Source organism: Martes martes (assembly GCF_963455335.1).
Source record: "Martes martes genome assembly, chromosome: 4".
NCBI lineage: Eukaryota > Metazoa > Chordata > Mammalia > Carnivora > Mustelidae > Martes > Martes martes.
Window position 1 is genome coordinate 104,373,515 of NC_137891.1, and position 15,329 is coordinate 104,388,843.

Sequence of the window (15,329 nt, forward strand, 5' to 3'; positions counted from 1 at the left end):
TAGATATTTGAACTAGCCTATCACCTTGGTCAGAATTGGAGCCCAAAAGGCTCCCAAAGGGTGGGGCCCATACTCCTTGGTAGCTAGGGAGACAGTATGCGCCCCCCCTGATTGGATGTCTCCACCTGGCCTGACCCACACTTGTATTTGGGCTTTGTTACCTGGGGCTGGTTTCCAGGACTTGTTTTTAAGTAAGTCCCCTGAGGGAAGGGGAGCAGGGACAGTTTAAGGGTTAAACAACAAGATTATTGTTTAACCAGATGGAAGTGCTCTGGCTAAATAGGTCCTTACAACTCTTAAATGGTAACCTTGTTTTTTATTCTCATTGAAAAAAATTGGAAGACTTACATACCTATCAATTTTACTTGCATTTGTGCCCTTTAGTTAATGCAACATCTTACTTCAGAAGTAGATCCCTCCCTTCTGGTGTGCTCTCATGAATCATTTGTATTCAGCATATATACTATTATTATTTTGATTTTTAAAAAAGCAAAGCAAATGATATGGAGAACAGAGGCAAAAGAAATATAGAAATAAACTTCCTTACAACTTATAGCCAAGTACTTGGGATAAGCAGAGTGACCTTCCTGCAGAAAATCAATTGCCTCAGTGTTAATACTTTGCTAGAGGCAGAAGGCAGCCTTAGCTTGACAATAGCCTAACCTCCAGGGTCCTAAAAGTCTTCTTTAACATATAAAAATTCCTCTGGAAACTTCCTTTATCTCTATGCCCATAATAAGGGAGCAAAAGGCAAAATCAGAGCATAGAGAGCCCTAGCTAACACCCAGCAACCCCCACCCCCTCCTCCAACATGTGTGGCATTCCTCAGGCATTCCTGGCTGCCCTAGAACAAAGAAAATGAAAAAAAGAAAAGGCTGAGGATGTCACAGTCTGCAGGACATGGGTCTCCATTAATTTGCAACTGTCTTAATGATACAAGAAAGAAAACAGTGTCTAAAATCTATAGACTCAATTTACTAGAGCCCTAACATCACCCTCCTCTCCACGGGATAAAAAGTCTTATATAATCAGTCACTCCTTACATTCCCAGTGCCCCTCTTTCTGCCCACAGTCCTGTCCCCCTGCTATAATAAAAACACCTTTTTGTACCAAAGATATCTTAAGAATTCTTTCTTGGCCTTCGGCAATAAACCACACCACCCCAAACCATATCACTCCCAAGGTATATGTTAGCAATCATCTTCAAACATATGCCCCACTGGTATATATCTGAAGAGTCTTATGACTGTTATGCCCCAATAACGGGTCCGTGATTAAAGGAGCGAGACTGATAAAAAGCGAAGGTCAAGCAAAGCTTTATTTCGCGCCAAGCATCAAGAATCTAACCGAACCTTCGGGGCCGCACCTCTTACAAGAGAGGGCGACCCTTCTCTGTTTCACAGTCTAGCTTTTAAGGGTAAAGGCCATGCGGTTGGGCCTAGCCACACACAGGTGACCAATAAGATTGTAACACACACAGGAAACTCCACAGTGATGCTAGGTGACCAATTGAATTATAATTTACCCTAGTAGACATTTGAATCAGCCTATTACATCTTGATTAGGATTGGCGCCAAAAGGGTTCCCAAAGGGCGGGGGCCCATACTCCTTGGTAGCTAGGGAGACAGTATGCAACCCCCTACTGATCGGATGTCTCCACCTGGCCTGACCCACCTTTGTATCTGGGCATTGTTACCTGGAGCTGGTTTCCGGGACCTGCCTTTAAGTGAATCCCCTGGGGGAAGGGGAGCAAGGACAGTTCAAGGGCTAAACAACAAGGTTTTGTTTAACCTCAATGAAAGCCTCTTGACAAAATATAAACATAAAATAGGTCCTTACAATGACTAAGGTTTTATTAGACAGTAATAAATGCTCCCTCAAGGTCCTGGAAACCTTGCTTCCAATTCTTTAGGGACTTATGCTATCCCTAACCCCCCCTCAATCTGAAAGTATATAATCAGTTGCTCCTCACAATTACTGGGCAGTTTTTTCTGCTCATGGGTTCTGTCCCCATGTTTTAATAAAACCATGTTTTTTGAACCAAAGATATCTCAAGAATTCTTTCTTTACCATTTGCTCCCAAACCCCAACATTTCACATCAGCAAATATACAAATTAAAGAAACAAAACAAAACAAAACAAAACAAAAAACTTTTGTTCCCACTTCCCTCTCCTGCTGCTACTTCATCTGTTTCTGTTTATAGCAAAACTCCTAGAAATAATGGTTTATATTTGTTTTCTCCACTCTTTTTTCTCCCATATTTTCTTTAGTTTTGTTAGAAAAAAAAAACAAAACTGCAGCCCCAAAACGGCATCACTGGACCAAGTCACCAAAACAAGTCTTAATACATAACCTAATTATAGTTTCAACCTCCCCCAGACATACAACCTTAACTGGTCAGTCAGGAATTTTCTGTGAAGTATCAATGAAGTAATCTGTTAGGCTCTTTCTAGCCCCCAAAAAAGATGAGGTAATCTACCTGATAAGACTTCCTACCATTCCCAAAAAAGGAAGGTGACCTCGCCTGAGATGATCCTTTCTTTTCTCTCTCTCTCTCTCTCTCTCTCTCTCGCTTTTTTTTTTTTTTTCCTAATAACTTCTTGTTATTATTCCTTCCTATGAAAACCTTTTATTTTGTATGGCTCCTTGGAGCTCCCCTCTACCTACTATAGTTCCTGAATCACTTAATAAAACCAATTAGATCTTCAAGTTTACACAATTGAATTTTTGTTCTTTAACAGAGTTGGTGGCAGCAGTAGGATCCAAAGCAAATCTCCATCGATATTCAGGGATAATGAAAAATACAAGCATGGCACCCTGAGAACACTTCTGAATTCACTGTCTTTCTCGCTGTTTTCCAAGGCCATTGGTGAGTTTTTCTGTTTGAGCTCTGTGCTCTGCATTTGTGTTCATGATCTAATTGACTTTTTTGTCTAGGGTTAACAGATCACTCTAGACTAAGAGGAAGCACTAACAGATCATCAGTCAGCCCTCAGTTCAGGCCACAATTCTGTATCGGAATCACTTCCTTAGTTCCAGTCTGTAGTCCCCATTTACTGGGGTTTGCTGGTTTAGTCCATGTTGGATTATCCAGAGCTGGACTGGCTAAGAACCAGACCTAAGAACCAGAATGAGTTCAGGATTAGGCTGGATCCAATTTAAGAACCAGAATAGGTCTGGGATTGGACTGGGTCTGATTTGAGCTGGCCTGCATTTAGTGTGAGGCCTTTTAAATAAAAACTAGTTGCTAATGGGGAATCTTGAAAGCTGGAAATAAAGCTGCAAACATCAGTGGGCATGGACTGAACATTTAAAGGCTTTGCCACCTCAAGAAGATTCCCATGAAAGGATAAGTTTGTTATGGAATGGGTTAAACTGACACTAGGTCCCTTGCCAACTTCAAGAAAATTTCTGTGCAATGAAGTACACTGTATAACACCTCACATGGGGCACCTGGGTGGCTCAGTGGGTTAAAGCCTCTGCTTTCAGCTCAGGTCATGGTCCCAGGGTCCTGGGATCGAGCCCCATATTGAGCCCCTGCTCAGCGGGGAGCCTGCTTCCCCCCACTCTCTGCCTGCCTCTCTGCCTACTTGTGATTTCTGACTGTCAAATAAATAAATAAAATCTTAAAAAAAAAAAAAATAACACCTCACAAATACCAAAACTATGACACATCCCTCGTATGTATTAGTTTGCCTCTAAGAAAACTAGCTAAAAGCCCTAGCTAAAAGAAATAGGATTCTTTATATCTAGAGTTGAGTACACTGCTTCCAGCACACCTACTTATTTTGTGTCTAAGAACTATAGTTACATAGACTACATAACATAGTCTTGTTAGTTGGAGATGTCTAGCAAGATGGAACAATTTTACTAAAAACATCCTGGAATTACAATGGCCATTATGGAGAATGTTACAATTAGATAAGATCATTTAAGAAGAATACTTGTAATTAATGGTTCCCTAATTAAATAGAATGGGATACTTATTTTAATTTACATGCAGAAGTCTCCAGAAATTTTCAAACTTCCAAAGTCATTTCAGCAGAAGAGTCACTGTAAAAGGCTAATAAAAAAAATAAAGAGAGAAAAGATACTTAGAAGATTATATTCTGAAAAAACTATTAAACAGTTGTCTTTTAAATTAAGACCACTCAAGGCGGCAGGTAGTCCTGTTGAGGTATTCTTCACACTTCAGTCAAAGACCAAACTAAGGGCTAGAGTTGAGAATTTTTTAAATCCAAGGATGATCCTCAGAAGTTTTTGTAAATAGATTGCCTCCTGAGCCCATTCAAGAGAGGAAAATAAAATTTCACATTGTCCCTCTCTTTCCAAATCCAGACCAGTTGATTATTGATTCTTTCTCTCCCAGGATAGCTATTTCCTTTTTGTTTATCTACCTTTTGCATCCTAAGAATTTGTCTTGGCTTTTTACCAGCCTAGGAAGTGCAGGTTATTGGTTCTTTCTTTAGCTATCTTTGGGAGTAACTATAGATCTTGTGAAGATACAATCTTCTACACCCTCTTTGAGAACATGTCATAGGTTTATGAGGTTGTTTAAAACTTCCAGAAATATTTATTTTTTGGCTAGGCTGAAACCTGACAAGATATTTGGAAGGACTTAATAACTCTATGATCAGAAATTTGGCCAAAGTGGAAGCTGATATTCAGAGCCTGATAGGAAGTTTTTTAGGCATTCTCCCATAGGCTAAATGTAACCAAAAGGAAAGAAGAAATTCTAATGTAGGTTGATGGGTACAACAAGCCTTTGGTATCATTGGCAGCAAGTAACCAAATTGAAGAATTTGAAATAGTTGTCCTTGTTTAAGGAACCTAGTGTTTACAAGACCAAAGGGGTGATTACAGAAACAATTCAGAGTCCACTGATCTTTTTTACCTATTCCCAAACCTCCCTTATTTATCTCAAAAGGCTTGTAAGTAAAACTTGTAAAAACTCTGGCCTCAAGGGAACAAACATCCTAGGATCATCTTGCTTTATTTTTTTTTCCTTTGAAGTATAAATGATGTACCCAGAGTCTTCTCCAGAACTTTTATCTAGATTGTATTTTATTTTATTTTTTATTTTTTTTGAAGATTTTATTTATGTATTTGTCAGAGAGAGATCCCAAGCAGGGGGAGCAGCAGTGGGAGGCAGAGAAGCAGGCTCCCCACTGAGCAAGGAGCCCAATGTGGGGCTTGATCCCAGGACCCTGTGATCTTTGATGAGGGAGCATGAGGCTGGCTGAGGACAAAGCAAAAGCTGGCACCTTGCACCCCCTCTCCACCCCCACTCCCCTGGGTAATATGTGTGACATTCCTCAGGTACCCCTGACTGCCCTAAAAGAAAAACAAATAGTTAACTTGCAGAGATCATAATCCTGCAAGACAGGAGTCTCCCTTGGTTTACAAATGTCCTAGAGATCTACAAAGAAGTTACTTTATCAATAGCACAATTTCCAGAGGCAAATAACTCAGTTCCTCAAGCCCTAAATAAAGTTAAATTTCTTCTAAACCCAAATCTCACTGACAAGGACACTTGATAGGAGAAATGTGAAACGTTATCTCTAGATCTCCAAGATAGTGTCGAGAATCATTCCGAAGCATATGGCCCACTGATATACATCTATAGGGTCTCACAAGAAGATTTTTACTACTAGTAATAAATAACCTTTCTCCCAACAATAGCTAGCCTCTCAAGGTCCTGGAGACCTTACTTCCAAAATTCCTTAGAGACTAACATCACCCCCTTTGTTCTCACCTACCCAACTCCTGTGTATATAATCAGCCACTCCTCAGGATAATGGGGCAGCAGCTCTCTCTGCCCACGGGTCCTGTCCCCGTGCTTTAATAAACCACCATTTTGCACCAAAGATGTCTCAAGAAATCTTTCTTGGTCGTTGGCTCTGGACCTCAGCCCACCGATCCTCACTTAGGTTCTAGAACTTCATCATCATGACCTGAGTCGAAGACAGATGCTTAACTGAGTGAGCTATCCAGGAGCTTCTAGACCATGTTTTTAAAAAGAAAATTTGGAGGAAATAATTCTTATCAAGAAAAAAACAAAAGCAGAAAGATTATTTAGAACTTGATTTGCTAAGGATTAATAACAAATCTTGTGTCTTCACAAATATTACAAAAAGCTATAGCAATCTAGATAGGTAAGCTTAGCTTATTCCATTTACCAGAAAAACAAATCTAGATTAATTTTTATAACTAGTGAATTTTGTACCAATTTCATGACAATAATTTTAAAACAGAAGCTATAATATCTATGTTGGATCTGAACATACAGTTCATGTGTATCTATATCTATGTTGTAGATGTGTGGTATTTTTACCTCCAGACGGTATTGCCAAAATTATTTTCTAAAAGTTCTGTTTAATTGGCTTAAACAAACAAGCACTTTACATAAAATAGTATTCATGAAAATTCTCAGAAATATAATAGAAACTAACCCAAATGTTTGCAAGTTCTTATGATCTGGGATAATCTTTAGTATATTAAAATTAGTTAATGAGTTCATTTGTTTAATTAAAACAGGCACATATTTAGAGTTATCAACATTGAATATAATTCTGGTAAACAACCATTATCCTACTAGTTAAATTTTATTTACTAATTAAATTCATGTAACATCATTTTGTAATTTGTCAGCAAAACTAATTTAGAATTATGGTTGACTTTGGTGTCTCATAAAGTTTTTGTGGATAATCTAAACATAATTGTTAATAACAAATAAGTTGAATAGATAAAATTTTAGGTAAATTTTTTAAATGGTTTCCCCAAATCTTGGTAACTTGAAACCTTAAATTTTTGCTAAGTGATGAGTTACGTTTTAAATTCATTGACTATCTGGGTCACTTCCCAATAGTAATGAAACATTAATTACTGAGAATTAGGTGTATCTATTTTTGGCTTCTTATTACAGAGAAACTAGAAGATACTTGAATGTGTTAATGGTACACTGGAAAAGGCACACGCTTCTAGAAATTATGAAATGTATTCATAAATCTGCCAACCTAAAGAATACTGGTGTTATAGGGTTGCAGGTTTCTTGTCTCACAGAGTCGAAGAATGAATCTTGGGGACACAAAAGGGTGAAGTGATAGTTTTATTAAGTGGAAGGTGAGAAACTAAAGAAAGCGCTCTAGAGTGAGAGGGGTCTTGAATGGGTTGCCATTAAGCCTTTTATGGTCAGTCTTTTATACAAAACTGATCAAGGAACTTAAATCTTCTTGATGTCACCATGATTACTTCCCCTATGAATAGCTCATCTGTGATGTTTAAGACAAATTAGGTGGTCTGGTTATGTTCCCTTATCTCTGGTTTCCTTTATACCTCTACTTTTCTGGGATTTTTGTGAGCTTGATCACATAGCCCTCTACTTGTCTCTCCCTACCCAGCCCTGCCTGTCCCTTGCTCACTGGTACAATGATTTACAATTGCTTACTTCTAGTTTTTACTAGATATTAAGGTTTCTAAGTGTTGAGAATTCTAATTAATGCATGTGATTAAAACTACTAGAAATAATAAGGGAAACATCTCCTTATACTAAGAAATAGGATGTGTTTTCAGTAAGAGAAGATATGAAAAACTGAAATGCAATTTTTTGTTGAAGGAAAAGAAAGTAATTTTATCCTAAATTGAGGCTGGTTGTCTAAAGAGGGAAAACATACAGGGGCACCTGGGTGGCTCAGTCAGTTAAGTGTCTGGCTCTTGATTTTGGCTCAGGTTAAGAATTCATGGTCCTGGGATTGAACCCATTCCAAAACTGTTGGACAGGTCTGCTTTTGATAACAGATTATAAAGGTTTCTTTACCTTTTAAGTGATCTGCCTAGAAAAGAAAAAAAGATTTTGTCCTCTTTTAAAGATAATATCCTGTGTCTGCTGTCTGGGGCATCTGGGTGGCTCAGTGGGTTGAATCTCTGTCTTCGGCTTAGGTCATGATCTCAGGGTCCTGGGATCAAGCCCCGCATTGGGCTCTCTGCTCGGTGGGAAGCCTGCTTCCCCCTCTCTCTGTCTGCCTGCCTCCATGCCTACTTGTGATCTCTCTGTCAAATAATTTTTAAAAAAAATTTTTTTAAGTTAAATTTTGCTATAGATAATTATTGTTTCATAATAATCTGTGATACTATTCAGGCAAGCACTTTTTTTATTTTTTTGTAAGATTTTATTTATTTATTTGTCAGAGAGTGAGCTCACAAGCATGGGGAACCATAGGCAGAGGGAGAAGCAGGCTCCCTGCTGAGCAAGGAGCCCTATGCTGGACTCATCCTAGGACCCTGGGATCATGACCTGAGCAGAAGGCATACCCTCAACCAATTGAGCCACCCGGGCATCTCCTGGCAAGCACTTTAAAATTTTTTGTCTATGTGTGATTTTGACAAACTTCCCAAAATCAAATTCTAAATGAAGTCTTTTTGTCCTAGAAGAAACTAGAATTTTTCCAGAAGTTTTCCTTAACATTTCAAAGGATTTGTTAAGCTAATTAAGCTTATTTGATATATTAAATTATACAGGAAGCATTGTAAAATAATAACTAATGCTATGCCTTCCTTATGTTGTATTTGTAGGGGTACGTTAGAGTTCTAGAAATCATGTGAAATTCCTAGACATATGTGTCCTGATATAACTTTATCATTTTATATTATTCTTTTACCTTCTGAAGTTGCTCTCATCAAAATTGGGGCTCGTACTAAAGGGACTAAACCTGAGTATCAGGGAGATGCTTTAGCTGACTTTCATGCAAAGACAGCAGAAACACAATCTGTAAAGGTTGTGGCACATGTGGATGAAGTTTATTCTGCTTCTACAAAATATTACCTTTGGTACCAGACTTTTGTCATCCTGATGTCCTTGCCACATGGCAACAGCCTGCTTCTAAATCAAAGAAACAATAATTGTAAATTAAATGAACAGTTAGGGCTCTGGGAAACCCAAGATGGCTGCACAGTTCTTTCTGGCTCCCTGGCAAGCCTCACTTTTTTGGTGTTTACATTCCTTCACCCACTCTGCATTCACGATGACTCAAATTATTAATGGACATTGATGAGAAAATTTTATAAAATTCAAAAATAGTCTACCAATAATGTCTGACTCATCATGTTCATAATCCTAGAGAAACTGTTTTGTTTTTCAAGAGGCTTCACACCTCCCTCTGGACCCTTTGAACCCCTGCAGTTGGACGTCAATCAGTTGTTACTTAGTATGGGTTACCACTATGTTCTTATTCTTGTGTTTTTCGGATGGATGCAAGCTTTCCCTTATTATAAGACTAATGTCCTCCTAGTGGCAAAAAGCTGTTAGAAAATGTGTTTTCTACTTGGCATACCTTCCATGTTCTCCAGTGATCAAGACATCTCTGCTTCACTGGGAAAATATTATAAGTCTTAATGAAAACCTTGAAAACTTTTTGGCATTATCACTCTCCCTATCACTTCGATCATCAGACAAGGTTAAGAACACTAATGGGATCCTCAAACTGAACATTTCTAAACTTGCCAAAACTATCGGACTACCCTGTTCTAAGGTATTAATGCCCTTGGTCTTACTGACAGCTGGAAGTTACCCCTTTGGGAAGTATAACCTCACACCGTGTAAGATAGAAATAAGCAGACCAGTGTCTGTTGGTGTACAACCTTCGGCTGATCCCTTGTTGTCTCATGCTAGTATGACTGACTATTGTAAGTCTCTCATATCTTGTGCTCAAGCCTGTCAGCAGGTTATAGAAGCCTTTCTGGATCCCAATTCCAAGGATCCTGTTGATCATAGTCTAAAGCCTGGTGACTAGGTACACTGGAAACATCATCAGAGGAAGACAGTTCTTGAGCTCAGTAGGAAGGGATCTTAATGGTCCCTTAATAAAAATATATTAAAAATTGAACCATTTTTCTCCATCTCCACTGTTATCATCTTGTAAAAGCCACCATGAACTTTCTGAAACTGTGGTAGCTTCATGGCCATTCTACTTTTGCCCTTGCTCCCTGGGTAGACATAAGAAGGCTCGATGATTATTCAGTATGTTCTTCATTTACCAAATCTCTTGTTTTTAGGTGGGACTATATAATTCATTCTGGTCAATGAGCTGTTACTGAAAGCAACATGTGTCAATTCCAGACTACAGCATGGAAGAGTAGATGTGAAAACAGTGCTCATGGAGGCCACACACTGAGATTATAGAAATAAGGCAAATATACGCAGACAGGTAAACATAATATGGAATACCTGATCACCATATCAGTAACAACTGCCTTATGAAACTACTGGACTCCCACCAAACTTCACATAATTAAAAAATGACTTTTATTATGTTAAATGATAGTTTAGGGTTAATTTTTTAAAACCATATCAAGGCTAATTCTATCATGATTAAAAAAATACACTCTGATGGTTCATTTTATGTATCAACTTGACTGGCCACAGGGTGCCCAGATTAAACGTTATTTCTTGGTTTGTCTCTGAGGGTGGCTTTAGATGAGATTAGCATTTGATTTGGAAGACTCAGTAAGGTAGCTTGTGTAGTCCAATAGAGGTAGACAACATACTATATCACACCATACCATCCTGAATAGAATAAAAAGGTGGATTATGGAAGAGTCCACCCCTTTCTTCTGACCTCACTGTTGAACTGGAATATTTCACCTCAGGCCTTTACTGGAACTTATACCATCAGCTTCCCTGATTCTCAGGTTTTTAGATTTAGACTAATTTGTACCATGAGGTTTCCTGGATCTCCAGTTGACAGAAGGAAAATCATTGGACTTTTCAGCCTCCATAATCATAGGAGTCAATTCCCCAAAATTAATATCTATTTTCTCTGTGAATACATAATTTTTATTTATTATATAATATTATAAGTTTTATCTTATATACATATTAAATAATATATATTATATTATATATTAGTCTTATAACAAGAGTACATTTTGGGAGGGGAAGATGACAGTAGAGTAGGAGGACCCTAGGATGGCCTTGTTTCACAAGTACAACTAGATAACTATCAAATTATCCTAAATATCTCAGAAATTGATCCGAAGATTGGTAGAACAAACTCCTCAACTAAAGGTAGAAAAGAGGCCACATTGAAGAAGATAGAAAGTTCAGAGATGTGGCTTGGGAGAGAAATGGATTGTGGCCACTGTGGTGGGAGGGAGCCATGGTTGTAGAGAATGTCGAGAGATAGACTAACACTCAGGAGCCATGGGAAATGAATCCCTGTAGTAGTTGGCTTGGAAAGTGAGGGAGACTGAATTTTGTAGCTTCTGTAACCAGTTGGGCTTAAAGCCTAGAGTTTTAAAGATCAGGATGCTTGGCTCTGGGAGAACATGGAGGACATTGGGGCTTCTCTTATAGAGAAGCAGGCAAACAGCCCACTGACATACAGCATAGAAATAGCCATCTGAAGAGTGCCTGGGGTACAGAGTGGGGAGGTTAGTTGCTTGTCTTGGAACATTTCCCAGAGAGGCAGCATTCACAAAGAGAACCAACTGGGAGCAAAGGAACTGGCAAGTATCATTTCCCTCCTCCTGCCCCTCAGCATAAACACAGCCACCTGCAGGAACCAGTGCAGTACTGGCTCTCCCTACCTAATTTGCTTATGCTAAGCGCCCCCACCCCATGCTCTGCAAGAACCACCTTTCCCAGTCACAGATGCTTCAGTCCCAGTGCTGTGAACCCCTCCTGCAGAAGACCAGCCCACACCCCTGCCAACACCATGTCTCTCAGCCCAGGAGTTTTATTGGGCCTCAGTTCCAGCAGCAGGTCTCACTTCAAAAGCAGACCAGAACACACTTAGTTAAAACATGCCACATTCAGGCCAGGGACTAAACATTGTCCACAACAGACAAAGAGCCTCTTCAGATGACTGGCTTAAAGGATAAAGCAGCCATGACAGAACAGCAGAGTGTGTACAGTACACTTGGTTAATTATACCTCTCAAAGTACCAATGCCTGGGGAATGAGGAACACTACATGGCAGGGCACTACGCCATGTAGAAGACCTCATCTTCTTAAATCCATTATGTTCAAGAACAGCAGCTGTAGCTGATGTCCCTAACACACAGAAATAGGCATAGAGACTTAGACAAAATGAAAAGGCAGCGGAATTTGTCCCAGTGAGAGAATAGGACAAAGCTATGGCCAGGGAACTAAACAAAACCTTAGATATAAGTAAGACACCTGATGGAGAATCTAAACTAATGGTCATAAGGGTACTCACTGGACTTGAAAAAAGTGAGGACGTCAGTGAGACCATTAACACAGACATAAAGAATAGCATAGCAGGGATAAAAGGACTCAATAAATGAGAAACATGCACAGCAGACTGGAAGAAGTAGGGGAATAAATTAATGACCTAAACCACAGAGTAATGGAAGGTAATGAAGTTGAACAAAAGAGAGAAAAAACAATTATGCAAAACAAGAATAGATTTAGGGAATTCAGTGACTCCATCAAACATAGTAACATTCATATTGTAGGAGTCCCAGAAGAAGAAGAGAGAGAAAAGGGGGCTAGAGAATTTATTTGAAGAAATAAAACTTCCCTAATCTGAGGAAGGAAACAGATGTGCAGATCTAGGAGACACAGAGAAGCCCCACAAAATCATTAAAAGCAGATCCACACCAAGACATACTGTAATTAAAATAACCAAGTATAGTGATAAAGAATAAATATTAAAAGAAGCAAGACAAAAGAAGACAGTTACATGCAAAGGAAACCACATAAGGCTATCAGCCGATTTTTCAAAAGAAACTTTGCAAGACAAAAGGAGGGACATGACATATCCAAAGCATTGAATGGGAAAAACCTGCAGCCAAGAATATTCTATCTAGCAAGGCTATCATTCAGAGTAGAAGGAGAGATATAGTTTACCAGGAAACAAAAGTTAAAAGAATTCTTGACCACTAACCCAGCCCTGCAAGAAATATTTAAATGGGACTATTAGAGTGGGAAGGAAAAACCAAAAATGACAGAATGAAGGTAGGAAACACAAAGGGAGTAAAAATGAATATTGCACTAAAAAAAATCCATCAAGGGACTCACAAAATAAAAGGATGTAAAATATGACAACATATACCTAAAACACAGTGAGGAAAGGAGTAACAATGGGTTCAAGCTCAAATAACTATCAACATGACATAGATTGCTATATGTAGAAGATGTTATATACAAACTTAATGATAACCACAAATCAAAAACCACTAATAAATATGCAAAGAATAAAGAGAAAAAAATCCAAATATGTCACAAAGAGAACCAGCAAGCCATAAAAGAGAAAAAGACAAGAAAGGATCAGAGAAAATCTTCAGAAACCATCACTAACTAGTAATAAAATGGCAATAAATGCATATCTATCAGTAAGTACTTTGAATGTATATGGACTAAATGCTCAAATCAAAAGACATAGAGTGACAGAATGGATAAAAAAATCAAGGTATGTTGTACAGGAGACTCATAACTAAAGACACATGCAGATTTAAAGTGAGGGTATGGAAAAACATTTATCATGCAAATGGATGTTAAAAGAAAGCTGGAGTAGTGATACTTTTATTGGACAAAGTAGACTTTAAAACAAAGACTGTAGGGGCGCCTGGGTGGCTTAGTCATTGGGTGTCTGCCTTTGGCTCAGGTCATGATCCAAGGGTCCTGGGATCGAGCCCCACATCTGGCTCCCTGCTCAGCAGGAAGCCAGCTTCTCCCTCTCCCATTCTGCCTGCTTGTGTTCCCTCTCTCGCTGTGTCTCTCTCTACCAAATAAATAAAATCTTTAAAAAAAATAAAAACGAACAAAACAAAGACTGTAATTAGAGACACAGAGGGATACTACATAATAATAAAGGGAACAATCTAACAGGAAGGAAACAATTGAAATATTTATGCACCCAGTAGGGGAGCACCCAATGACATAGAACTCTTTTTTTTTTTTAATTTTATTTATTTATCCGACAGAGAGAGATCACAGGTAGGCAGAGAGGCAGGCAGAGAGAGAGGGAAGCAGGCTCCCTGCTGAGCAGAAAGCCCGATGTGGGACTCCATCCCAGGACCCTGAGACCATGACCTGAGCTGAAGGCAGTGGTTTAACCCACTGAGCCACCCAGGCACCCGACATAGAACTCTTAATAAAAAACATAATTGAACTAATCAATAATAATACACCACTAGTAGGGGACTTTAATACCCCACTTACTTACATCAATGGACAGATCTTCTAAACAGAAAAATAACAAGGAAACAATGGCTTTAAAAAACACACTAGACCAGATGGATTTAACAGATAATATTCACAACATTCTACCCTGAAACAGTGGAATACACATTGTTTTCAAGTGCACATGGAACATTCTCCAGAATAGATCATTTATTGAGCCACAAAATATTCCCCAACAAATTTAAAAAGATCAGAGTCATACCATGCATCTTTTCTGGATCACAACATTATGAAACTAAAAGTCAAATACAAAAAAAAAGAAAAAAAAATCTGAAAGGACCACAAATATATGGAAGTCAAACAACATGCTACTAAACAATGACTGGGTTAACCAGGAAATAAAGAAGAAATAAAAAAGTATATGGAAAAAAATTGAAAATGAAAACACAATGGCCCAAAATATTTGGGATGCAGCAAAAGTGACTCTAAGAGGGAAGTTTATAGCAATACAAGTCTAGCTCAAGAAGTAGGAAAAACCTCAAATAACCTAACCTTACATCTAAAGGAGCCAGAAAAAGAACAACAAACAAAATCTAAAACCAGCAAAAGGAAGGAAATAATAAAGATTAGAGCCAAAATAAATGATATAGAAACTTAAAAAATAGAACAGATCAGTGAAACCAGGAGCTGGTTCTTTGAAAAAATCAAGAAAATTGGTAAACATCTATCCAGACTCATCAAGGAAAAGAAGAGAAAGGACCCAAATAAATAAAATCACAAATGAGAGAAGAGAAATAACAATGAGCACCACTAATATAAAGAGAATAGTACAAAAAAGTATTATGCCAGCAAGTTGAACAACCTGGAAAAATGGATAAATTCCTAGAAACATATAACTATGGAAACGGAAACAGGAAGAAATAGAAAGTTCAAACAGATTGATGACCAGCAAAGCAACTGAATCAGTAATCAAAAAAACTCTGAACAAACAAAAGTCCAGGATCACTTTATTATATACCTGCAACTAATATAACACTGTATATTAATTATACTGGAATTAAAATAAATAAAACCATTTTTAAAAATCTAGTTAAACTTTACCTTGCCCCCAAACTAATAAGATCACTGGCTCTACCTTTGTTTTGGTGAAATGTCCCATAGTTCTGCTAATGTGAAATTTCTTAT